The sequence below is a fragment of the Triturus cristatus genome, chromosome 6 (assembly GCF_964204655.1).
Source record: "Triturus cristatus chromosome 6, aTriCri1.1, whole genome shotgun sequence".
Taxonomy (NCBI): domain Eukaryota; kingdom Metazoa; phylum Chordata; class Amphibia; order Caudata; family Salamandridae; genus Triturus; species Triturus cristatus.
Genome location: NC_140589.1, coordinates 1,909,309,827 through 1,909,334,012, shown reverse-complemented (window position 1 = coordinate 1,909,334,012; position 24,186 = coordinate 1,909,309,827). Strand labels below are relative to the sequence as shown.

The 24,186-nt window shown below is 48.1% G+C and overlaps 2 protein-coding genes across 5 annotated transcripts in view; one reads left to right on the top strand and one right to left on the bottom strand.

Moving 5' to 3' along the window:
• Window positions 1-8,329, bottom strand: part of LOC146822422 (NACHT, LRR and PYD domains-containing protein 3-like) — a 785,736-nt gene extending 777,407 nt beyond the window's left edge. For 2 of the 4 annotated variants that reach the window (XM_085613508.1, XM_085613507.1), the window contains exon 1: window positions 8,193-8,329. The gene's annotated coding sequence lies outside the window, so the exon portion shown is untranslated. The remainder of the gene's footprint in view (window positions 1-8,192) is intronic. The other 2 variants (XM_085613510.1, XM_085613509.1) reach the window with 2 other exon arrangements.
• A 76-nt stretch (window positions 8,330-8,405) lies between these two features.
• The window catches only part of LOC146822421 (uncharacterized), a 234,073-nt gene continuing 218,292 nt past the window's right edge, over window positions 8,406-24,186 (top strand). The window contains exon 1 of the mRNA XM_085613516.1: window positions 8,406-8,475. The gene's annotated coding sequence lies outside the window, so the exon portion shown is untranslated. The remainder of the gene's footprint in view (window positions 8,476-24,186) is intronic.

Genomic DNA, 24,186 nt, shown 5'->3' with positions numbered 1-24,186 from the left:
GCCCTGTGTTCTCTGCTGCAGAGACCACCTCTCCGCTCGCGCCTGCTCATGCGCGTCTCCCTGCCCAAACGGGAGTGCGTTCAGCTGGCGGTGCTCGCGGAGGCTGCCTGCATCGTCGGGTAAGTGCCTCTTGCCCCGACCACCTGGAGCGCGTCTGCGGCCGTGTCCACTCCTGCTGCCTGCCCTGTATTCAAGCCACCAGCTCCTCTAGGATCAGGCCACCTTTTCATTGGGCTTCCCAGTGAACTGCCTGCCCCACAAAGACTGAGCCTGCAGAACTGGGAAAAACTGAGGGGCACAACCTCCCTGTGCAGCTGGCCTGCAGAATGGAACAGTAGTGCAGTGAATGCACCTGGTGGCATGCTCTTGGCCCCTGAGTATCTGGACAGGCACAAGACAGGAAAAAGGAGGGGGAACAACAGCAGAGTGGAGGGGAGGATCCACCTCTAAGAGTTTTACCATAGAAAAATAAAGGAAAAGAGTAATAGTGGATATCAGGGCACAAAGACACTGGCTACACCCTCACCTCCAGTCCACCACGGAACTGTTCCAGAGGGCACGTCACCTCCCACGCATGCTTGTGTTGCCACCAGCCGGCCAGTGGCACATGGCCACGCGCCAACTGGCGCACTCAGCCACCAAAGTTGAAGTCCAGGCCCCTGTCTCGCGCCAGGGCCCCAGCGCACAGCCACTATGACCACCCCGCAGGCAGCTGGCACTGCTGCTCAAGAGATGGAGCTATTCAGCCACGTGGGGGTGCCAATATGCCTCTCCCGGGACACAGCCACACTGCAGTTGCGCCTCTACCTCCCTTTAGTGAAGCCTCAGATCCTGCCACTGCCGCAACAAGATGGAAAGCGTGGGTCGGAAGGCTCAACCACTACTTCAAGGGGACAAGGGAAACGGATGGCACCATTAAGCACTCACTCCTCATCTACTACGGAGGGGCGGAGATATATGACCTCTTTGAGACGCTCCCCAACACGGGCAATGACGACGACTACGACGCGGCGGTCATTGCACTGAACAGGCACTTTGACCCGCAACTCAACCCCGAGTTTGAGAAGTTCAAATTCAGAAGGGCGTGGCAGTTGGACTCAGAATCAGTCGACATGTTCTACGCACAGCTGCGCCGGCTGGCCAGCACGTGCACATTCACGGATCAGAGGGAGGAGATAAGAGACCAAATCATCCTGGGATGTAGTTCTAAACTCCTGAGGAAGCTGATCCTCTGGCAACCTGGAATCTCGCTGGACGAGATCTTGGTCCTAGCTCGCTCCCATGAACTGTCGGTTGTCCGAGCACAGGAGATGGAGGCCACGTTGCACACGCCGGTCGCCGCGTCGTCTGCATCCCGACATCCGCCAATCAAAGAGGAACAAGTTGAAGCCATCCATCGACACCCCTCGGCGGTTCGCCAATTGCCCAGACCGCAACCGGTACCAGGGGGACCGTGCGGATATTGCGGAGAGGACCACCCCGCGATGGCTACCTGCGGGTCAAAAGGAAAACATGCTCCCGGTGCGGAAGACTAAACCACTACGCCAGAGTATGCCGCAGTGGGCGTTTCAGGCAAATGTCGTCAAGGTCCCGGGGCATGGCACAATGCGTCCACCAGATCTCTCTTGACGATCCGCCAACGGTCGCGGACAATCAGCCACAAGGGTGACAGCCCATGTACGAAGACGAAGATGACGAGGTGTTTGTAGTTTGGTACATTGGCAGAACGGACCGTCAGCGGCGGCCACCTTCCATGTGCTCAGTCGCCATCGAGGGCACAGAAGTGCGAGCCCTCATCGACATCGGAGCGTCTGTCAATGTGATGGACTCCACACAATACGACTGCCTGTCACCTCGTTTAACACCCTCTACAGCCCGAATATACGCATATGGAGGGATTGACCCACTTCCTCTCCGTGGGGTCATGCAAGCAAAGGTCATGAGCGGGAACAACTCAATGGACACCCGGTTCTACATCACGGAGGGACGAAAAGGGACACTACTGAGCTGCCACACGGCAGAAGATCTACGACTCGTATTCTTCGTGAATCAAGTCCATGATTTGCACGCTGAAGCAATACTGCAGGAGTTTCCGGCTCTTTTTGAAGGACTAGGAAAGCTCAAAGGCAAGAAGTTTAAACTGCACACTGACCCCTCGTTCAGGCCAGTAAACCTCAGACACCAGAGACTGCCATTCAACCTTCGCCTGCAGATCGAGGAAGAACTAAAGAAACTCGAGGAACTAGATGTAATCGAAAAGGTTTCTGGCCTGACCCCCTGGGTTTCTCCACTGGTCGTGGAACCTAAGCCCAAGCAACCTGGAGCCATCCGGCTCTGCGTCAATATGAGACTGCCAAACACCGCCGTGAAGAGGGAACGCCACATCACGCCCACGATGGACGACATAGTGGCTGATTTGAATGGAGCCAAGTGGTTCTCAAAATTAGATCTCAACGCTGGCTACCATCAGCTGGAACAGGAACCGGAAAGCAGGTATATTACTACCTTCTCGACCCACGTTGGACTCCGGAGATATAAACGGCTCAGTTTTGGGGTGTCGTCGCCAGCTGAAGTCTTTCAAAACGCTATCAGGGAAGCACTGCCAGGGTTGCAAGGAGTAATCAAACTGAGTGATGACATCTTGGTGTTTTCCAGCACCCTGGAGGACCATCATCTTCACCTCCAAGCTGCTCTCGGTTGGCCCGGATGGGCGGCCGGCTACTTTCTGTCCAAGCGGCGAAAGGTTGGAATAAACTCCCCGATAACATCAGGCTTGAAGCAAATCACATCGCTTTCAGGAAGCAACTAAAGACATTTTTGTTCAACAATGTCCTCTAATATCCTGTGGGTCTTACAGCGCTGGGATGCCCTAGGGTAGCCATGCGCTATATAAGAAAGTATTCATTCATTCATTCATTCTCCAGGGACTCACAGACTGTGGCCTGACCCTGCACAAGTCCAAATGCTCATGCTATCAAGAGACAATCGACTTATTTGGGTACACCTTTACCTGGGATGGATTGCTCATAGACCCCAAGAAGGCCGCGGCCATCCATGCCGCCAGCACTCCGAAGAATCCAACGGAGGTGAGGAGTTTTCTCGGTATGGCCACGAACTGTGGGCGGTTCATCCCGAACCTTGCTGCCATATCAGAACCACTGCGGACACTCACATGTCAGGATCACAAATGGGAGTGGACGGTGGCTGACAACAAGGTGTTCAACGCCATCCAGGCGGGAATACTTGACAAAACGGTAATGGCCTACTTCCACCCCCAGCGGCTCACGGAGCTAGTCGTCGATGCAAGTCCGGTCGGCCTAGGGGCGGTCCTCCTGCAAGAACATGGTTCGGAGATCTGGAAGCCAGTTGCCTTTGCAAGCAAGGCTCTCACGGACACAGAGACCAGGTACGCACAAATAGAATGGGAGGCGTTGGCCATCAAGTGGGCATGCCAGCATTTCCATCTGTATCTGTGTTACCGGGAGTTTCACGTTGTGACCGACCATAAGCCGCTGCTACCGCTGTTCGCAGGCTCATCTCGGCTGGCGCTCCCGACGATAGAACGGTGGGCGGTGCAACTGCAAGCATACAACTTTAAAGTAATCTACCGTCTCGGCGCTCATAATCCGGCCGACTACCTGTCTCGTCACCCGGAACCCCCAAGGGCGTCAGACCTGTCAGAAGATGCATGTCTCACAGAGGCCTTCGTGAAGATGGTGTCTCAAGGGGCGTGCCCGTCTGCCATGACGCTGGAAGAAATCGGCAGGGCCACCCAGGAGGATCACACACTGTTCCGGGTAAAGGAGGCACTCGAGAACAACGAGTGGACGCACTTCATGGATGAGGCCCGTGTCCTCCGGCCGGAAGTCAGTCACGCCCGACAGCAGCTATGGCAAGTATGCAAGGAACTCAGCGTGGGTGAGCAAGGAGTGGTTCTAAGAGGTCACCTCATAGTGGTCCCGGACGGTTTACAGAAGAAAATCCTCGCGCTGGCACATGTTGGCCACCAAGGAAGGGCGAAAACGAAAGCCAGGCTGCGGGCCAAGGTCTGGTTCCCGGCAATGGACTCTATGCTGGATGAATTGGTAAGGCAGTGCCATGCCTGCACGATCACTGGAGGCGATCCGGCACCGGCGCCAGTGATCACGGAAGAACCGAGCACGGCCCCCTGGACTCAAATCAGTCTCGACTTTGGGAGCTTCCCGGATGGACGTCACATGCTGGTCATCGTCGACTTCTTCTCGAAGTTTCCCATAGTGGAAATAGTTGCGTCAACGGCCTTTCCACAAGTAAAGAGGGTCCTCGACAGAACTTTTGCAATAAATGGGACTACCGGAGGAGGTCAAGTCCGACAATGGACCCACATTTCAGGGCCGAGACTTTCAGGAGTACCTGGAAAACAAAGCAATACAGCACCGGAAGATCACCCCGCTATGGCCCCAAGCAAACGGGGAAGTAGAACGCCTAATGAGGACTCTTAAACGCGCACTGCACATCGCTGTGGATGAGGGAGAAGACGCCGAAACGGCTCTCGATCAGTTTCTGGGGGCATATCGTCAGACCTCACACAGTACGACCAAGTGCGCGCCGGCTCATCTGTTGTTCAAAAGGGCACCTCCAGACAGGATCCCATCTGACCCGACGTGGGTACCCATGGACCGGGACAACAACGCAGTACAAGCAAAGAGAGAAGCAACCAATCGAAAGGCCAGCGAAGCCCGAAGGGCACAGGAACACCATCTGAGAGTAGGAGATCGGTGGTGATTAAAGACCGACACCCCGGTTGGAAGTTCCGGACGCCCTATGAACCGGAAGCGTGGGTCGTTGTAGGCGTTCAAGGGACCATGGTTACTGCCAAAAGGGGACAGCACTCTGTCACGAGAAATGTGTCCAGCTTTAAGAAGGTGTCCGAGAGGGAGCTGGACCAAGAAGCATCTGACCATCAAGACACCCTTCCGAGTTTCTCCCCACCTGCTTCTCCCAGCATGGGGAGCCCACCATCGGAGACACCACGGCAAGCTAGCCAAGGGTCTAGTGACGCTGCCAGGTCGACTGGCCAAAGCACAGCAACTGAGTCATCCGAGAGTATCCCGCCCATTGCTCAGACCGGTCCTAGTTCCCGGAGCCAGAAGTATGGTCTCCGGTCAAATCCTGTGCCAAGTCAGAGACTGAAAGACTTTGTATATATGTCTCCGTGAACTACGAGGACTTGATGGCCAAGAACCGAAAGAAAGGAGGGATGTAGAGAGCCACTCGGGCTCTTCACTACAGTGTTGCCATCTACACGCATCCCCACACCCCTCGGGCGGGCTTGACCTGAGGGGATAACTAAACGGCCGGAGACCGCTCGGGGTCTCCCGGCCACGATAGCAAAAGTAAATGTCATATCATTATTTCTGCGCAGCTGAGGCCTAATCCCTACCATGCCCCGCTGCAGTACACCGTGTACATGCACAGGCATGAGATATACGCCGCGCTTCCTGTGTACATGCAGAGGCTTGAGATATACGCTGTGCTTCCCGTGTACATGCACTGGCATGAGATATATGCCGCGCTTCCCATGTACATGCAGAGGCTTGAGATATACGCTGTGCTTCCCGTGTACATGCACTGGCATGAGATATATGCCGCGCTTCCCATGTACAGGCTTGAGATATACGCTGTGCTTCCCGTGTACATGCACTGGCATGAGATATATGCCGCCCTTCCCATGTACATGCACAGGCATGAGATATACACTGCACTTCCTGTGTACATGCACAGGCATGAGATATACGCCGCGCTTCCCATGTACATGCACAGGCATGAGATATACGCCGCACTTCCCGGGAACATGCACAGGCATGAGATATACGCCGCGCTTCCCTTGTACATGCACAGGCATGAGATATACGCTGCACTTCCCGTGTACATGCACAGGCATGAGATATATGCCGCGCATCCCTTGTACATGCACAGGCATGAGATATACGCTGTCTAATATTGTTCACGTTTGCATTATGTAACCGTTTATGTCCTTCAGAACTGCCCCCAGACACCCGACAGTACAGAGCATGAGACACAGCAACACACTCGCATCACATGAGTAGATGCGCCACCTACAGCTCGACTGGAGAAGTGCAGCTGGGCCTAAAGCCACAGGCAGGTTACAGCAACAAAGCAAACCTAAGTTACAAAGTAGCTCAAACTATAAACACCTTTTCAAGACATTATGCTTTGCAGAACTATTTGTCGCTTAAAACGTAGCTGCGAAAACATCCCTTTACATCTGCAGCCAGAGGCGCAACTGGAGTAAAATTTCGGGGGGGGAGGGGGGCGGGCGGTGGGCTTATTCTTCCAGCAATCGGGAGAGTGAAGACACGGGGGCTCTGAGAAGGGGTGTAAGAACAACAAAGCCTCGTTAGCAACTAAAAGACATGGAAAGTACTCGGGTGCGTCGCTGTGTGTCCGGGAAGCCGTCTCAGCCGGGCTGACACACACGGGGGGGGGGCTGTCTGCAGCTGTCAAGACGCCGATTGAGGGGGGGGGGGGCACAGCAGATTAACAAATGATATAACTTTTAACTCAGCACCGAGGGTCCCAGAGCTACAAACACGGGAGCAGCGGCGAGCCGGCCAAGATGAAACTCCCTGGGGTCTCGGGGTCAAAGAAGGAAAGTCCCAGACAAACCAGCAGGATCCTGTCGAGCGGAGAGCGAAGGGGCAGGAATGGCATGTAGCTCAAGCTGCTGGGACGGGAGGAGGGGGGGGGGGGGGGGCTGGGACAGGACGTGGGGCTGGGACAGGACGTGGGGGCGGGGACGGGAGGAGGGGGGGCTGGGACGGGAGGAGGGGGGCTGGGACGGGAGGAGGGGGGCTGGGACAGGACGTGGGGCTGTGACAGGACGTGGGGGCGGGGACGGGAGGAGGGTGGACAGGGAGGACGCAACAGGCAGGCTGTCCTGCCAGCTGCCGCTACAGGTTCGACCTAATGAAGGAAAAAGAGGAGTTTCAGACACAAAATATCTGCCTAAGGTCATACAATTTAAGCAGAGAAGCTGTGATTTTTCCTTGTTTCACTGTGTACAAATCAGCCAGTCAACCAGTATCTATTCACCGTTCCATATGTTAAGGCTTTGTTTTTACCCCTTTTGTGCATTCTTCTGCAGTTTGTACAATATTGTGTGACTTTGACCGAAAGGGACTGACGCGCTTTACATGAGCACCAGTTACATTACACAAGGTCACATGCATTGTTCAAGGCATCGGGACATTAGGGAATTTGCCCAGAAAAAACAAGAGTTTGAGCCAAAGCTGAGATTGGAACCGGGTTCCCGAGTTTCTGAGACTGCAGGGGCTGTAACTCCACATCCCAGATAGGGGGAGGGAGACAGCAGCTCCTTATGGGCTCGAGGTTCCAAGAGGCCCTCGAGCTGAGCCCACCTCTGCTAGAACCGACCACTAGTGATACCCCTTTGCATGGAAACAGCAGGGGGTTTCAGTGCCAGATGCTGCGAGAGTCGCTGTGCGCTGAGTCTACAGTGTGTGTTTAAACCCAGGGTCTGCTTTAGGGACGTGCGACTGGTGCAGCTGCACCTGGTGCTGACGTTGGTGGCGGCGATGTTATTTAAAAATGTCAAAACTCTGGTGATTAATATCACTGCTGGTGAGAGATCGGAATTGTGTGTAGTGGCAGTTCTGACTGCTCATAAAGTAGCGCCAAGGGATAATGTGCCTGCTGCGGAGATCATGTACCGTGCAGATCACAGAACTGAGTGTGAGTGAACTATAAGTAACACTTTAAAAACATGAAATGTTGGTCAGAGAGGGACTAAGGAGAGGTGAGGGGCGCTGCTGGAGAGTGGCAGTGTGGGAATTCGTGGTCATGGGGAGGCGCCAAGAAGCCGCAGGACTGTCGCACCCGACAGCCCCAGCGCAAACGCAAGCCACGCTTAACCCCTCTATCTCCCCGCAGAAAACCAACCGGGCCATGTACGGAAAGCCCGTCCCATCAGTTGGACATTTACTTCCAACACTAAATGAAAGAGGAGGCTCCGGCCTCAGAGCACTAACTGCCGAAGCCCCTGACGGGGGAACTACAAGCGCTGCTCGGACACATCAGTGGCGAGGAAGAAACACAGATAAACAGAGGCGACGTACACTATGAGACACAAGCCACATACAGAGTCGAGGTTACAAACGAGGGACACTCACCTGTGGGCCCTGTCACCGACTAAAGAAGACGACCTCCGACGTCCACAGTCCCCGCAGGGCGGAGGCCTACGAGCGGCTGCAGCTCCTCCGGATGCCAGGGACCCGGAGAGTGACAAGGAGGGCGAGGCGGGCTTTGGTAAAAGTGAAACTTAAACTAAAAGGCAGGAGCGGGAAGAACATGCAAGTCTAAACGCGTACATGAAAGCAAGAAAAACTGCTGCGATTTGAAACCTCGGCAGCTATGCAGCATTTGTGATTGCAAGGTCTGTTTTTCTCCTTTTCGGTAAGGCAGATTCTTTACTCTCCCGCTCACTCCCCACAGAGAAAACAAGCACTGGCAAACCCAATAGGCCTAGCTTCTACGAGAGTTTTTGTTAGCTATGTTGCATAAACTGCTAGGATATGGCTTTCATGTTATTTTAAGGCATGAGTGATTGTGTAATTTTTGAATGAAAATCTGATAGACTGCAGCAGAGTATACTGGCATAGAGTTTACTGGCATAGAGTAAAGTGACAACTGATTGTGATTGCATAATATGTAGGTATATTGATGTGCATGGAAATGTAAGGCATAGGTAATTCTTTATTGCTGTAGGTGTAGAAATAGAATAGAAAATGAAGTGCGTATACCCCTTGTAGTTGTAGCTTTGTCTCATAATTCTGAGTCAATACATTTTTCCTTAGCATTTTTTTTTCTAACCATTAATTTTCTTTAAAAATCTACACTGATCTACAAATAGAACATTAGATGGTAAGCATGGCTAGAGTTACTAAAACGCGAGGTCTTGCTTTCCCATGTGGCCATTCGCAAAGCTTGACTGGTCATCTGCCTGTTGATTATTAATGTACTTTGCTGTTAATCTGGAACTAATAGTGTGAATCTTACCCAGTTAGTGAAAGCCACAGAAAGAGACTGGTTTCTGGACCAACCACAAACAGACAAAGAAAACACCAAAAATAATTTATTACAAGGTGAGAGGGAGCACCCGAAAGACAAAATAACATTTTTCCTGATAAAATCATAGCATAATATGGAATGAAAAAAACCAATAGAAAGTTAAGATCAGCCTTCCAATTAACCACTTAGGCACCATTAGACACCCATAAATACAAATAATGGCAGCTGCTTCAACTAAACAACAGCTCTGTTTCTGAACTCTGCTCAAGTTCTGTTTTGACCTATGTAAGGGGCTATGAGAGGGAGTGAAGTGTCTGGTTAAAGACATGTTTATCTGGCCAAGGGAATGAAGGAGAGACAGGCCATGAGATGGTGAGCACCATTAGTGTTACCAAAACGCAGGCTTGTGTGTCCCTGTGTGGCCTTTTGCAGAGCTTGACTGGTCATCTGCTGGTTACTTATTACAGTTCTTGGCTGTTAATCTGGCACTAATGTGTTGAAACCTTTGCCCAGATGTGTAAAGCCATTGCAGGCGATTAGTTTCTGGAGCAACCAGAATTGGCAAAAAGGGAACACCAAAAATACTTTATCATATGGGGAAATGAGCGCCCCATAGGCAAAATGTAATTCCTCCTGGGGCTCTGAAATCATTGCAAAATATGGAATGCAAGAAACAAAAAAACTAAATAATCAACAAAAAGTCCTGGTCAGTCTTCTAAATGATGACTTGGGTACCATAAGACACCCATAAATACATAAAACAGCAGCTGTGTCCACTAAATAGCAGCTATATTTCATGTAACTGCTCAGTTTGAATTTTGAACAAGGAAAGGAACTGTGAGAGGGAGCGCAGTGCCTGGTTAAGGACATGTTTTTCTGGTCAAGAGAATGAAGTAGACACAGACCATGAGATATTGCGCATGGCTAGAGTTACTAAAACACGGGGTCATGTGTTCCTGTGTGGGTCTTTGCAAAGCGTGACTGGTTATCTGCCGGTTACTTATTACTGGACTTGGCTGTTGATCTGGCACTAATGGATTGAAACCTTGCCCAGTTCCTGAAAACCACTGAGAGAGACTGGTTTCTGAGCAACCACAAATGTCTAAAAGAGAACCCGAAAAAATTGCAGCTCTTTCCCTTGTGCTTTTTTATTTCGGAATATTTAGTCTAATTGGCTATTCTGCAGCACAACGAAATATCGCAAAATAACAATAAAATACTTAATACAGCTGTTTAAGAGAGAGCATTTATGTATTCATTAAGGTAGCTCCCTCACTAAAATTAACTAAAGTACTAGCAGGAAAAATATTGCTATAAATACAAGTAGTTGAGAAGCTCTAACTTTACAAATACAAAACAAACTGCAAGGAAAGAGAAGAAAAGCAGCACACGCTGCCAGACGGACACCAAAGAAATAGCTTTAAAAAGCAGACACACAAAGAAAGGTGACTGCAAGGCTTCTACAAGCACTTGCAGGAAAATAACTCAATTAGAATGCAAAAAACATGTATAAGCTTTAAAAAGCCTACACACGCTGCCTTGCAGGCAGAAGGTTTAAAAGCTTACAAACCGCAACACACAGAAAATAATGCAGAATCTATAAAACCTTACAAAACACTGCACACAATAGCTAACTGAATAAACCAAAGTAATTTAATTGTAATGGAAAAGGCTTTTACATTTTGAAAAACCTACACGGTGCAGGTATTATCTAGCAACAAACTAAAGTAAATCGATGATATTGCAAGAAAGGCGGCATTTGCTGCCAGACAGAAACCAAAGTAATAGCTTTTAAAAGGCGACACACAAACTATGAAAATATAGTGTTCACAAACCAACCTGCAGGCAAAAAAGTGTAAGCAGACAAGTCATTTGGCCATTCTCTGTGGGAGGAAACAACAGAAAAGGAGCGCTTTCTACCAGAGAATGAGCACATACAAGCAAACACTTACAACAGATACTCCAATTAACAAGACGGAAGCAAAAGGCAGCTGTAAGCCCGCAGACTCTAAACATGTCTCGAAGAGACCGCGCATGCTCTGTCTAGGCGATAGCTATAAAGCAATCCCGAGGTCTGTTCAGCTCAGTTTTAACGACACAGGCTGTCATTTGCAGTTATTCAAATCTGCTAAATTGCCTGTGGGTGTGATAGCAAGCACAATTTTCTGCATCAGCTGAATCACAGCCAGATTTGAGCTGAGCAGCTAGATGTTTTGTGTAAATATTTGAATGTGGCAGACACAATTCTGGTGTGTTAATAGTTCAGCTGTGTGGTGACAACAGACTTGTCTTTCTGATTCCGAGTGTGATGCTTTCAGAAATATAACACTAAAGAAAGCCATGCCTGGTAGGGCATGTCTGGAGAAGGAGCGTGTGCACCTGGTCTGACTTCTTGTAGTGTACCAATGACACAGAAAGCCCTTCCTGCTGGGGTGTTTCAAGGTGGAAGTTTGTTATAATATGGCTGGTGTAGGACTTGGCCTTTTTGGCTAAAGTTTCCTAAACTTTTTGTTTTCCCCCTAGATCGTTTTCCTGACATAGAGTTGCCAATTTAGATGCTTTGGGTACTTTGCCACTGCTGATCAGTGTCAAAGTACAAGTGTTCCCTGTTTAAAGTGTAATGGTAATTGGTTGGCCATGATTGGTATGTTTGCCTTACTAGTAAAGTCCCTAGTGATGTGCACTGTGTGTGCCAGGGCTAGTAACGCAAAGGCACGCAGAGAAGGGAACTCAGGCCTGCAGTGTAGGGCCTGCGCACATTTTGCTAAGTTAGCATGTTGCAACCACTTGTCAGACCTTACTTTCCCTTTTGCGTGCACAGACACCACTACGGTAGGTCCCGGTTAACCCCTGGGCAGGGTGCAGTATAGGTGAAAGGCAGGACAGGTACTGAGGTGTGTGCTATGTCCTGACAGTGAAAAACACTCCATTTCGTTTTCACTGGTGAAAGGCCATCCTGCCCATAGGACAGAATGAGGGAGGCTGGGTATTGTGTTTGTTAGCCTAGTTTCCCATAAGTTTGAAATGGAGAGGTGCAGTTTAGTATGTATGAACTCACAGTGTCCTAACACATCTTTCTATGAAAGTGGTTTTGTCACTGTGTGTTCAGAAGCCACTCTTTTAGAAAGTGGCTGAGTTTTGTGGCTTAAACATCTCTGTGTGTCTCTGCTGCATGTGGGTTGACTGTCTGGATCTGAGAGGTGAGAGGAGCTGGGGGAGGTCTTGACCCAGGGAGGGGTTGAGATGGCACCAGTCTGACCTGCCTCCGGAGTGTAGGCGGAGGAGAAGCCCCGGGAGGTGAAGAGGCCTGGGTTGCTGCTATAAAACAATTGACCCGTCTCCTGCTGAGCGATTAAGGATCCAGACCCCCAGTATCAAAGGGAGAAAGGTGACACTGGGAGGGAGGCAACCAGAACTGATTTAGGCAGTGGTCAGGGACCCCTGAGCACAAAGAACTTCAAAGACATGAAGGGGTATAACTAAGAGAACCGAAGCCTATAGAATTTGGTGTAGTTTTGAATGGCGAAATGGATAGATCGAGTCGATAAAGGCTCTGACCTCTTTCGTGGTCAAGAAGAACCTCTGCCTGGAAGAAGTCTCTGGAGAGATAGGACTGACCCTTGCTTCATGATCTGGGGCTGGCCTGTGTGAGAAGTTGGCCTGGCATATGCTGTTCACTATTCTAGTGGGCACCTTGCACCAGTCCAATCGACCCTTATTGATGGTAGGTTTAAAGACAACCTATATAGAAAGCTATCCTAGTGGTAGCTATGGAGAGCAGCCTTCAGGCTAAGTCTTGAAGGAGTGTAAAGCAGCTTGTTTTACCAGTCTATAATCTCATGAATGACCAAATGAAAGGAGAACCACACCAGGTATATATATAAAATATATGTATTTATTAAACACATCCCTCTAGTCTCTTTATGAGGCTAGAGGCAAAAGTACATACAGTAAACTTATTTAGCACACAGTAAATTAGCACAATATGCATTGAGCCCTATGGGCGTACCAAACCATATATTAAGTAAGTGGTATAAGAACCATGATTGACCTAGATACAAGGCCTAGAGCCTTTAGAACCGCTGGGGCCACCAGGAACCACCCAATGTAGTCACAAGGGGACCGACGGGGAACACAGCCGCAAATCACCATTAACTTCTATGGGGAAAGTCGCGGTTGGAATTTTAAAGATAAAGGACACTTAGAAGACGACTTGGAGCAAACCCCTTTAAAACTAGGAGGTTCCAGAGTCAACACCCACGGGCGCACAGGAGTACTCGAGTTACCTCACCCAGGGAAGCATGGTGCAAAAGTGTCTTTTCATGTCGGGTTTCGTCGTCGATTTCAATGGAGAGCTGCTGCAAGGTGCTGCTGGCGTCCAAGTGGAAAGTGTCCGGGTGGATCCAAGAGTGTATTGGAGATATGAAGAACCTGAAAGCAGAGGGGACAGAGTCTGGGTCACTTGCCAGTGACCAGGAAGGCAATGAGAAGATGCCCACCGATGTCAGGTGATTTCAGGTGAAGAAGGTGAAGCTTGACTCTTCAGCCACGAGGACCAGGAGGTGTCGATGATGACCAGGTGCTGGATTCGAGCTGTCCCAAAAAGGATGCAGAGTGCTGCAGTGTCGGATCCCGGATGGAACCAAACAAGCCTTGGCAACAGCAACCCATGCAGAAAGCAAAGATTGGCTTCGGTGCAGACCAGCAAGGTCTGAGGGACTCACCTCTTGCTAGGTAGTCAGGACACGTCTAGAGCAACCAGGGAAGCCCAAAGGAAAGAAGAGTTAGCTTCGTGGGGACCCACCAGTTGACGGACCAGGGATCGCGAAGGGGCCTCAAGCAGAAATGCTAGAAGCGGGCTCATGGAACTCTCGTGGAGTGTAGGCCCACAATCTTTGGTGCAGATGGTGCTCGGGGCTTGGACTACAAGTAGCCCAACGCACAACATCGGGAAAGCTCAGGAAGTCAATGCACTTGCAAATGTGCATGGTGTCCAGGAGTTCTGGTTCCACGTCACTCGTGAGGGCTGCGGGTCTCAGCTTTGCTGGGATCTCTTGTCGGCCTCTGAGAATTCTAGAAGTTTGTGTCCTGTGTCGCAAATACTTTGGGGTCCAGCGAGAGCCTCGGAAATGCAGACCGGCAAGATGCTTCTGGGTGCCTGTTTGAACAGGGGAGTCACTCCTTGACCCCCAAGGGAGATTCATCTGTCTTCTAGACAAGTAGAATGTCAAAGTTCCCGGATATATGTTGCAGAGTTTCGTCCAGGTGTAATCTGAAGTCCTAAGGACTGGGGTCCTATACTTATACTAAGATAGGGGGTTGGACATACTCTGGGGACCCACCTACGGGAGGGTCTGGGGAGAAGGGTGGTTACACCCCTTTCCCTTTGTCCAGTTTCACGCCAGAGCAGGGGCTGAGTGCCCCTGCAACCGGTTTGAACTGGGGTATGCACAGGGATACCAAGTGTGCCGCCAGCACTCGCTGAAAAGCATTCTCTGAATGCACCCACCCAGCCCCAATACACTAAAGCCTGTCTGGGGAGGTGGTTACACCTCCCTGTGACAGGAAACCTATTGTCCAGGCCTCCCCTGCTGGAGTTTCGTCCAGCAGCAGGAGGTCAGACCCGTGTCTGTGGCTGCAGCGTCCATTTTGTGATGCTAGGGCTCTTTTAAACTATTGCCAGTTAGGTCAGTGTGTACATGTCTCTCCCTCTAGAAGGGCGGAATTCTACCCCTGTCGCCAGGACTGGCGGGGGAGTAGGATTCCAAAGGGTTTGACACCAAACACGACATGTTTCCATGCAGCCATTCCAAAGTTAGCAATAACCGCAAGGTTATAATGCACTTAAAAGTATATGGTCTGGCTGCATCACAGAACATTGAAAACAAGGAGAGGGGGCTCTCAGATCCAAAAGGCTGGAGCACCCAGGAATACAAGTATAAAAATATGTGTACCTATTGGATACTAATCAGAAGTTATTATTTCTATCATCCCACATAATCACATCCACATTTATTCAACCCCATCTCACACTAAATATGTTTAAAGCACTCATCATGAGACCAATTTATAGCAAATATATCTGTATTTTAATAATCAATGCAAATTCATAAAAAACATAAATCATCCACAGTTAAAATAATTAAAACCGCACAATATTTTTCCAATTACATCAGTTACATATCCAGAAAGGAGAACACTAATGGACAGACAATGTGTCATACATATGTTAATTTGGATGTATAGAAAACAGTGTCAGACACAAGTCTCTAATCCCTGTCTATCACTAACTAAACCAAATTTAACTAGCACAAAAACACAGGCGTCGACGCGTTTCGGTGGCAAAACTCCACATAAGACCACCTTCTTCAGGACACAAGGTATTTTCTCCTTAATGTATACATTCAAATATGATGCCACTTTCATCAGTGCTACAGTACTGCGGTGAGAATGTCCCCTCTCATAGGGAGTGCATCTGGAGTACTTCAAGGGAAGCTGAAATCTTGCAGTAAAGACTTGATACTTGCCAAGTGGAGCACAGACAAATTATTCTTTATTCCTCGTATTCTTTCAACGGTCGTATTAATGGCCGGATTCAGTCTCGGTCTCTTTTTTGTCTGGAACAGCATATAGTCCCCCTGGGTTTAAAACCAATATCTCCCCTTTCCTTATTGCATCCAGGGGTGATCATTCAATTTATCGTATCCCTGGGTCATCGCTCATTAGGATCGCGTGTCCGTCCCTCAGTCAGAATCTGATCAGAGAACTTAAAACTTTAGACGGTTATATGGTGGGCGTAAATATAGTTAGGTTGGTGTACCCCCGTCTCTTGTGTGCACTCTATATCAAACACTATGTAATCTTCGGTTTTGGTCTGGGGTCTGCCTTTAACCATGTAACAATGGTGTACAATTCCTGCCATACATGGAGCCTGGCACCTTGGGCATTTCATGCCTTTGCATTTGTGGTCTGTCGCCACATACCTGCCGCACTCTCGGCAATCCATTTTAGGGGTGCATTTAACGGATTTGTGGTGTATGCTCAAGCATTCTTGCGAGCGACAAAACATCAGACAATTGCGGCACCTCACCTTCAGGGAGACGTCTACGACGCACCCGTCCCTTTGGCACATCTTGCAGTGCATTTCACACTGATGATGTGCCTTAGTGTTGTATATATGGTCGCAATGTGTGCACACATACTTGACTCCCAGAAAACTTTTAAGGTTCAAGATACCGTAAAAGTGATTTTCATGGTGAAGACCATATACGGTCTTGTTTTTCACACGTTCCCCGGTTGTAAAGTACTTCCAAGAACCGTTGTGATAAAGAACTTTCACCGTAATGGCAAAATAGTTCTCAAAAAGACCTATGTCGCCAAAGCCGACCATGCGGTCTGGAGGTATTTCAAGAGCCTCATGGGCTTCAGCCGCTCTAGACATGATGGCAGCGTCGGTGGTGTTGCGCCCCATCAACAACCCCACGATGCTGGCCGCCAGACAGGTGTTGGATGCGCCGTTGTTAAAGTTGAGCAGCTAACGTTGTTTCTTACCAATTATCTGACTGCATAGCATGCTCTTTAAAGGCCAGGAAACACCCCCCTCACGACCCCGTACAATGAGGGCTATGACTCTGAATGTGCCATAGGCGACTAGTTCAGTCTTGGTCTTTTGAGAACCAGGATAATACCCAAGAGCTGACGCAGCCCCAATGTGAGTTGATTTCCGTTACTCAAGCAAGGCTGGTCAAAATATTATCAAAAGCGAGAGCGGATGGAGCACCAGGCCCAAATGGCCTGCCACAGGCCCTGTTCAAAGCAAATGTTCCCTATTGGGCACAACAATTAGCAACCCTCTTTAGATCCGTGCTGAGCTGTTCAACTATACCAGACTCATGGCGAGGGGCAGTAACTCACCCAATATATAAATCTGGCGCCCATTCGTCCCCTAACAACTATAGGTTGATAGCCTTACTGGACAATGAGGCAAAGTTCTTCGCTAGCATTTTACTTGAAGAATTGAGTGCCTGGGCGAACTAAAAAGGCTTGATTCCAAAAAACCAAACGGGCTTTACTGTAAATTCAGGTACTTCGTCTAACTTATTGGCATTATCAGTACTTATCGACAAATCGCTTATTTCATCAAAGCTGGTCTTCTGTTGTTTTGTTGATTTTAAAGCTGCCTTTGACCGGGTCCCTAGGGAGGCACTTTGGGCAAAGTTAATGAAATGGGGAATCCCGGTCAAACTACTGGAGGCCATTGTTCAACTATATTCCAGCACCTGGATTCAAGTTAAGCTTGGCGCTGGCACACATCTGTCTCGAAAAATTCTAACAACACGAGGAGTGAAACAGGGGTGTGTGCTAGCCCCATTGCTTTTCAACCTGTTTATTGCCGACCTCTCAGCTGACCTGGACGAGACAAATAGTCATCCCCCCAAGATCGGCGGGGTGCAGTTAAGTAACCTTCTGTATGCTGATGATCTTGTCCTCTTTAGCCTTACCCGAGTAGGGCTGCAACGATTGTTTAACAAACTACATAGTTATACCGTTAAGAATAACCTAGAGGTTAACTTAAAGAAAACCCAAGTGGTTATATTCGGTAGAAAACGTTATGGAGGTGGTGGCTGGTCATACAACAATTCCAGTCTTGTCGTAGGAAAAACCTATAAATACTTGGGGGTTAACTTTGATTCTAGGGGCACCTTCGCCAAGCATCGTAGTGACATTTCATTGAAAGCCACAGCTCTCCGATTGAACTTTTCAAAACTCTCAAATAAACTGATGGGTCCGAGTTTGGCTACAATGATGGAAGTTATGAAAGCTAAAGTCGGCCCCACGTTGTCATATGGTCTTGAAATTTTCAGGGGTAAAATCAGCACAACATTAAATCAACACGTGACTAAGATCTATAAAAGTGTTTTTCACATGCCGAAATCTGCCTCCGCTGCACAGATTAGATTAGAACTGGGCCTCCAAAATTATGAAATTTCCAGCGCAGGTGCCTATTTAAATCTGTGTCATAAGCGAAGGCGGGCTGAAGCCGGTTCTCTTGAGTCTTTGCTGTGGTTTGATATTGGCACCAATAATCCAAGTGGGTCCTATAAAAAATTCTTTAATGAATGTCTTTAGCAACTTTCAGCAGGTGATCTCTGGAACCTAAACCCCAGTCAAACAGCTTTTAAAACGAGCATTAAGAAGCGTATTTGCATTCTGACCCACACCATCGACAAAGCCTCCTTTGCCAAACGCAAGCATGCATGGGCAGTCATTAACTCTTATCAGTTGGCATCACCGTCCTCATATCTGCCCTGCACATACTCTTTGTATTTAAAATTGTGATTTATGGCACTTAGACTGGGGGAATGGCACTTGCTGAAACATTTACCTATCTGGCGTTGCTTGTCAAATAATCAACAGTGCAGGGGTTGTGGGGCCTCGGTGGAATCTATGGAGCATGTTACATGCCACTGCCCCGCTCTCCTGACTCAGCGTAGACTAAAATTGAGGCCAGAAGGGAATAGACTGGGAGCTCGGACCTGCAGGCAGGCAATTATTGCGGCCTTGAACCCAGAGAATACAGTTTTAAACATAAGTTTTACTATTTTTATTTATCACGTATATCGTAAATTTAATCAGCAAATTGCAGGCCGGTAACAATTCTAAAGAGAGTCACAGGTGTCTAAAACAAAAACTGTAGACCTACAAGACTTCATTCTGGTCTCTCCTGTGCTCTCAACACCTGCAATATCAGGGTATGCGACCCCGATGATTTTTATCGACACTGCTACTTGATGACTGTTTTAATTAAATGTTTACATTCTCTGGGTTTCCTTATAACCCCGGGCTCCCATCTTACTCTCTGACAGTAACAGTTATTTCTTTGTCACATCATTAACATTCTGCCGCCAAATATTTTTTAAAAATTTGAACTTTCATTTAATTCTTGGCCATTTTAATCATTTTTTTTTTTTTTTTGTACATATGTGGTGTGTACGTTCTGCTTATATGATTATATTTTTTTTATCAAATAAAGTATTTTCAAGACTAGTTCAGTCTTACTCTACAAAAGCCTCGAGAGGTTTTCTAGAAATTCCACAGCATCAAACACATCAAGGGACTTTCGTTTGGTGAACAAAGGACTGTCAATACCCTGCCCCTGGAAGCGTAGCTGGAAAAAATCATTAGGACCCACATCGCGTAACAACCTTTCTATGAGTGTTCACAGCCTGATGTATGGCTAAAACCCCATGAATGGAGGATGTTATCTGGTGAAGGTTAATAAACCTAAACTCCTCATAGTGTTCTGTAGCGTTAAACCTCTCTACAGCCTGGCTCTAGCTTCTAATGCTCTCTAAAAACACTGTCTCTGAATCCCTTATCTTGAGGAAGCTGACTTGTGGGGGAGTTTGCTGCTGTATCATTTTGGGTATTTGGATGTAGCCCTGGCTCTGGGGTCCTTTTAAGCCGCCGTGTAGCGCATATTTTGGCTTTCTTTAGTTTACTTATTAAAAGCCTGCGCTGCTTAGCGCTATTACACCACTTTTGTTTTTTACGGGAACAAACTTTTCTAGGTAGCCTACCCCATCCTATCTGAGCAGTATGGTTTGTGTGCCACGTGCTCATAGAGGCATCTGCTACAGACCCAACCCTCGGACCTTCTGTGTGTTCATGGTCTTGGTGTGTTGTTGCTCTACCCCTTGATCCCTTCACTTGTACCACCCTAGGACGGTCCTCTTCTGAACTTGTGTAATGTAGGGTGCATGGTACCGTTGTATGTGATTCAGGTGTTGTTTGTGAAACTGTATGCCTTTGTTTGAGGGGTTCCATGTACTTTTTACGCTTGAGCAAGCGTAAGAAGCGCAGAGATTTTGTCAGCACCGTGTGGACCTTACTGTTATATTTAGATTTGCCCTTACTTTTATTAAGACCAGGGGCATGATGGTTCTTTAGGGGCCGGCGTAGGCCTAGTCACGAGGGGATACTCCATATGTCGGCCATTGCTGTTTGACATGTTTGGAGGATCACCCTTTTACACTGGTCAACCATTTGTAGTATCTTTCGCTACGCCTCCAGCCCGTCCCCATCGCCGCTATCGCACGCCCCTAGTTTTAAGGTGGCGGTGTTCGCCTGGCGCTTTAGCTTTCTGACCGCCAGCTGTATGTCTTTAACATGGGCCCCTAGTACCTCTTTTGGGTTTACAGAATCATATTGCGGCGGATTAGGGATGAATACAGTGTTTGGTTCTACAACTGTCTGTGACACCCCCGGGCCATCTCTCGCTCCGTCCGTCTCAACATCATTCTGTAACTGTGGGACCGGTGGGATCATAGACACAGGGTCCCAGTGCGAACACCCCGGGCAGCCAAGGCAGGGTCCTCACTAAATACGCCCTCCAAACCCTGATTTGTACAGTCGTCCCAGCCCGTACTATTATAGAATACGGCCTCCAAATCCTGATTTGACCAGTTGCCCCAAACCGTACTATTATCATGGTATATTGCCAATGGTGATGCGGGGTTTATACTGGACACGGGGCTGGTTGGGTCGTACACTCCAGGTGGGATGATAGGGGACATAAGTGATGGGACGTGGAAATGACCGTCAAAATAATCTAGGGCCCTATTGGCTATGGAATTGTCGGGGTTGTTGGAGGTTGAATGTCTGACAGTCGTATACAAATCCCCATTGTACGTTTTAGAATGACCCTTGTGCAGAAGCAGCGCACAAGGGTCAATCAAGTTTGTCTTATCAATCCTGTCAACGCCTTGAGACACCCACTGCCGTCGTTATAAGGGGGTTCTGAGGGTTGAGCATTTTCAGACTCTGAGTTCTTAAGTACGTCCGGCCTGATTATAGCAGGTTTTGGGGGTTGGCCTAAGTGGAGTCCCTCTATAGAGGCTGTTAGTTTATTTGAAACTATAGAGGGTTTCAGGGTGTGTATGTAGGGGACGGCGGTGTAATGGGCGTGCTTAAAAGATCTGCTACTGTTTCCATGTGTAACGCCTGTACCCCCTGCTTCTTCTTAAGAGATTTTCTTGAGAGGCGATTCACTTTAGGGGGTTGGGGCTGTACCAGACCATCTGCAACTGCCGTCACAGCCGCTGTCCCATTAGAGATCAGGGGTGTAGAGGGCTCATTCACAGATGTCACATTATTTTTTAATGAAAGATCTAGAGGCATAGTTTGGGGCTCAGGGACCACCTGTTTCTTCTTGCGGTCTAAAGGGCCTGCTTGGGACTCTGGGACCACCTGATTCTTCTTGAGGTTTAACGGACCTTGTTGGGGTTCCTGATACCTCTGCTTCTTGTTAAGGGCGGATTTGCTTGAGACGGGGAGCCCTTTTGAGGCATGGATAGGGTTCAGGTTCGCCGCATCACTTTTACACATAACAGGCATTACATTGTCTGGGCTTGTAAGCACGTCTCCGCTGTTTGCCCCCACCCCGTGTAGAATGTAAGTAAGTAAAATTTATTGTTTCTGATTAATTAAAACCATTACAAAAGTTCCTAGTAAGTACAAATTTCATCAATTTCTGAATTTAAGAACAATCTTAAAAAGAAGAAATAGTTATAAAATAAAAGTTTAAAAGATATTCATGATTCCTTGTTTCACTGAGCACCGTCATCTGTTTTGGATTGTTTATACTTGACTAGTTTCAGGAATTTTACCAACAGTCCATTCAGATGTAAAAGTCTTGGGTCAAAGAATGCAATGACTGCTTGTCTCCTTGTGCGTATATTAAGTTCGTTGAAGGTGGTTTTCAGGAGAGCTACTCTTTCCTCTTTTAACTTTTTGCAGGACCATATCAGATGTTCCATGTCTTCTTTCCCTGAGCCACACAGCCTACATGTAGGCCCGCAGTTCTATCTCAGCCAGGGTTGTAAGTGGGGTGTGGCTGGTAAGATTCCGAGCCTATGTTTTAAAAATGCTTCTTTTGATTTCCTGCAGTAACCCAGTCCGAACTAAGCATGTAACCCGCGCGATTTATAAGTGCTCAGTATCATCCATGCGTGGCGTCTGTGAGCAAAGGTAGCTTTATCCTCTATAAAGGAGAGTCGCTTTATGTTCTTATTTACAACACGTTTGAATTGTGCGTTCGGAAGAGAAATTTCCCATAGATCTTTTAGGCCTGTCGTTGCTAGTGACTCCTCTAAGTATTTTTTTGCGAGTGTAGTGGAGCTGCTGCGCAGGTTTTCCCAGAGCTGGTGATTCAGTGTGTTTTCAGGCGAGTTCTTTATTTTGTACCAGCATTTGATGTATGATCCTCGCCTTGCGAGTAATTGCTTGGTTAAACCAAATTCTAGCCGGATTTGAGCCTGTGAGGTGTATGATGGTAGATTTAGGAGGACTCTATAAGCTTTTGAAATAGTGGTGTCCAGCAGTTTTGCGTCTGTGCCTCTTAAGGCTTCGCTACCGTTAGTGATTGATGACTCGATTTTTGCTTGGGCAACACGCAGTAGTGGCAGAAGAGTTGGCCCGGACAATTTGGTTTTGAGTTGTCTGAGTGTTGTTGCAATCAGCGTACCTTTCCTCTTGGTGGCCTCAAGGTGAGTTGAGAAATGGCCGCCCCTGTCGACAATAACGCCAAGATATTTATATCCAGAACAGTTCGCTATTTCTCTTGTCCCAAAGAACCAGGAGAAGGACTTTTTTTTCCCCGTTATTGTCAATGTTTTGGTTTTTTCGATATTGACTTCAAGCAGGTTGTCCTCAGCATATCCGTGCAATATATTGATAAGGTGTTGCAGACCTACCTTAGTGTGACTAATCAAAACCACGTCGTCTGCATAGGATATGCTGGGCAGGGTTCGACCCCCAGACGGGGGGCGTGTGCATTGCAGGTATCTAGAGCTGGTGGCAAATCGGCTGTATATAGATTGAAGAGAATTGGTGCTAAAATGCACCCCTGCTTAAGTCCTTTTGTTGTTGTTATACGACTTGACAGGTGGGTGCCATTCCCGAGCTTCACTTGGACCCATGTGTTGGAGTGCAGTTCAATCAGAAGATTTAAAAGTGGTGCAGGAATCCCCCATAGAGCTAGTTTCCTCCACAGATTTGCTCGATTGACATTGTCGAAGGCCGCTTTGAAATCCACAAAGCAGAAGTGGAGACTTTGTTTGGTTTGTTTTGCTTTGTCAATGAGTAGTGATAAAGCTAAAAGATTTGTTGTTGTTCCAGCATCTCTGCAAAATCCTGTTTGGCTGGGCGGAATTAAGTTGTTCTTGGTAGCCCATTCGCGCAGCTGAGTCAATAATAGCTCTGCGAAATATTTCGCCTCGATATCCAGTAGAGCGATCCGGCGATAGTTTTCGGGAAGAGCTCTGTCGCCTGCTTTATATATTGGTGAGATAACTGAGCCCTTCCATGAAGCTGGGAGGCCCCCAGACAGACTGGCCGAGATGAAAATTGGGGTCAGAGTTTCTGACCAATAATCCGGATCGTGTTTAAAGAGAGCTGGTGGGATTCCATTTGGCCCTGGGGCTCCATCTTTCCTCCCTTTGGAGATTAATTCCCTGATTGTTGCAGCGCTGATTTCAAGTGGTGCATCTTCATGTAGTGTTGTTGTTTGCTGTGGGTTGGCTGCCTGAACATCCTGGCGCCTGATTGTTCCTACAGCCTGTTGATTAAAGTGGGTAGCTAAAAAGAGTTCCCAGGAGTCATCTGTTACATGTGATGTTATGCCTCCATGCAAAAATGGAGACTTTTTGAGGTCGGTGGTCACTGTCCCCTTTGTCTCCTAGGCTGAAGTTTAATATATGATGGAAAAATGGAAGAGATACTAAAGTGTAATCTATTGTGGAGGTCACGTTACCTGAGTGAAATGAGGCTGCAGATGGTGAGTCGCCTGCAAATCTTCCATTTAAAACTCTCAGCCCTAAATGCTCCATCTCTTCTAGTAGCTCCTTTCCCAATTTGGGGATTTTTCCCTGGCCATTGGTGGATTGGGTTGGAATATTCCAATAGAATGACTGGGCTTGAATGTCATTGTTCGTGGACGAGCCTAGGATATATTGGTTGAAATCTCCCGACAAAATGAATTTAGAAGTGGTTTGCGTGGACATCAATTGGTGCAAATAATCCAATAGAGATTTCGAC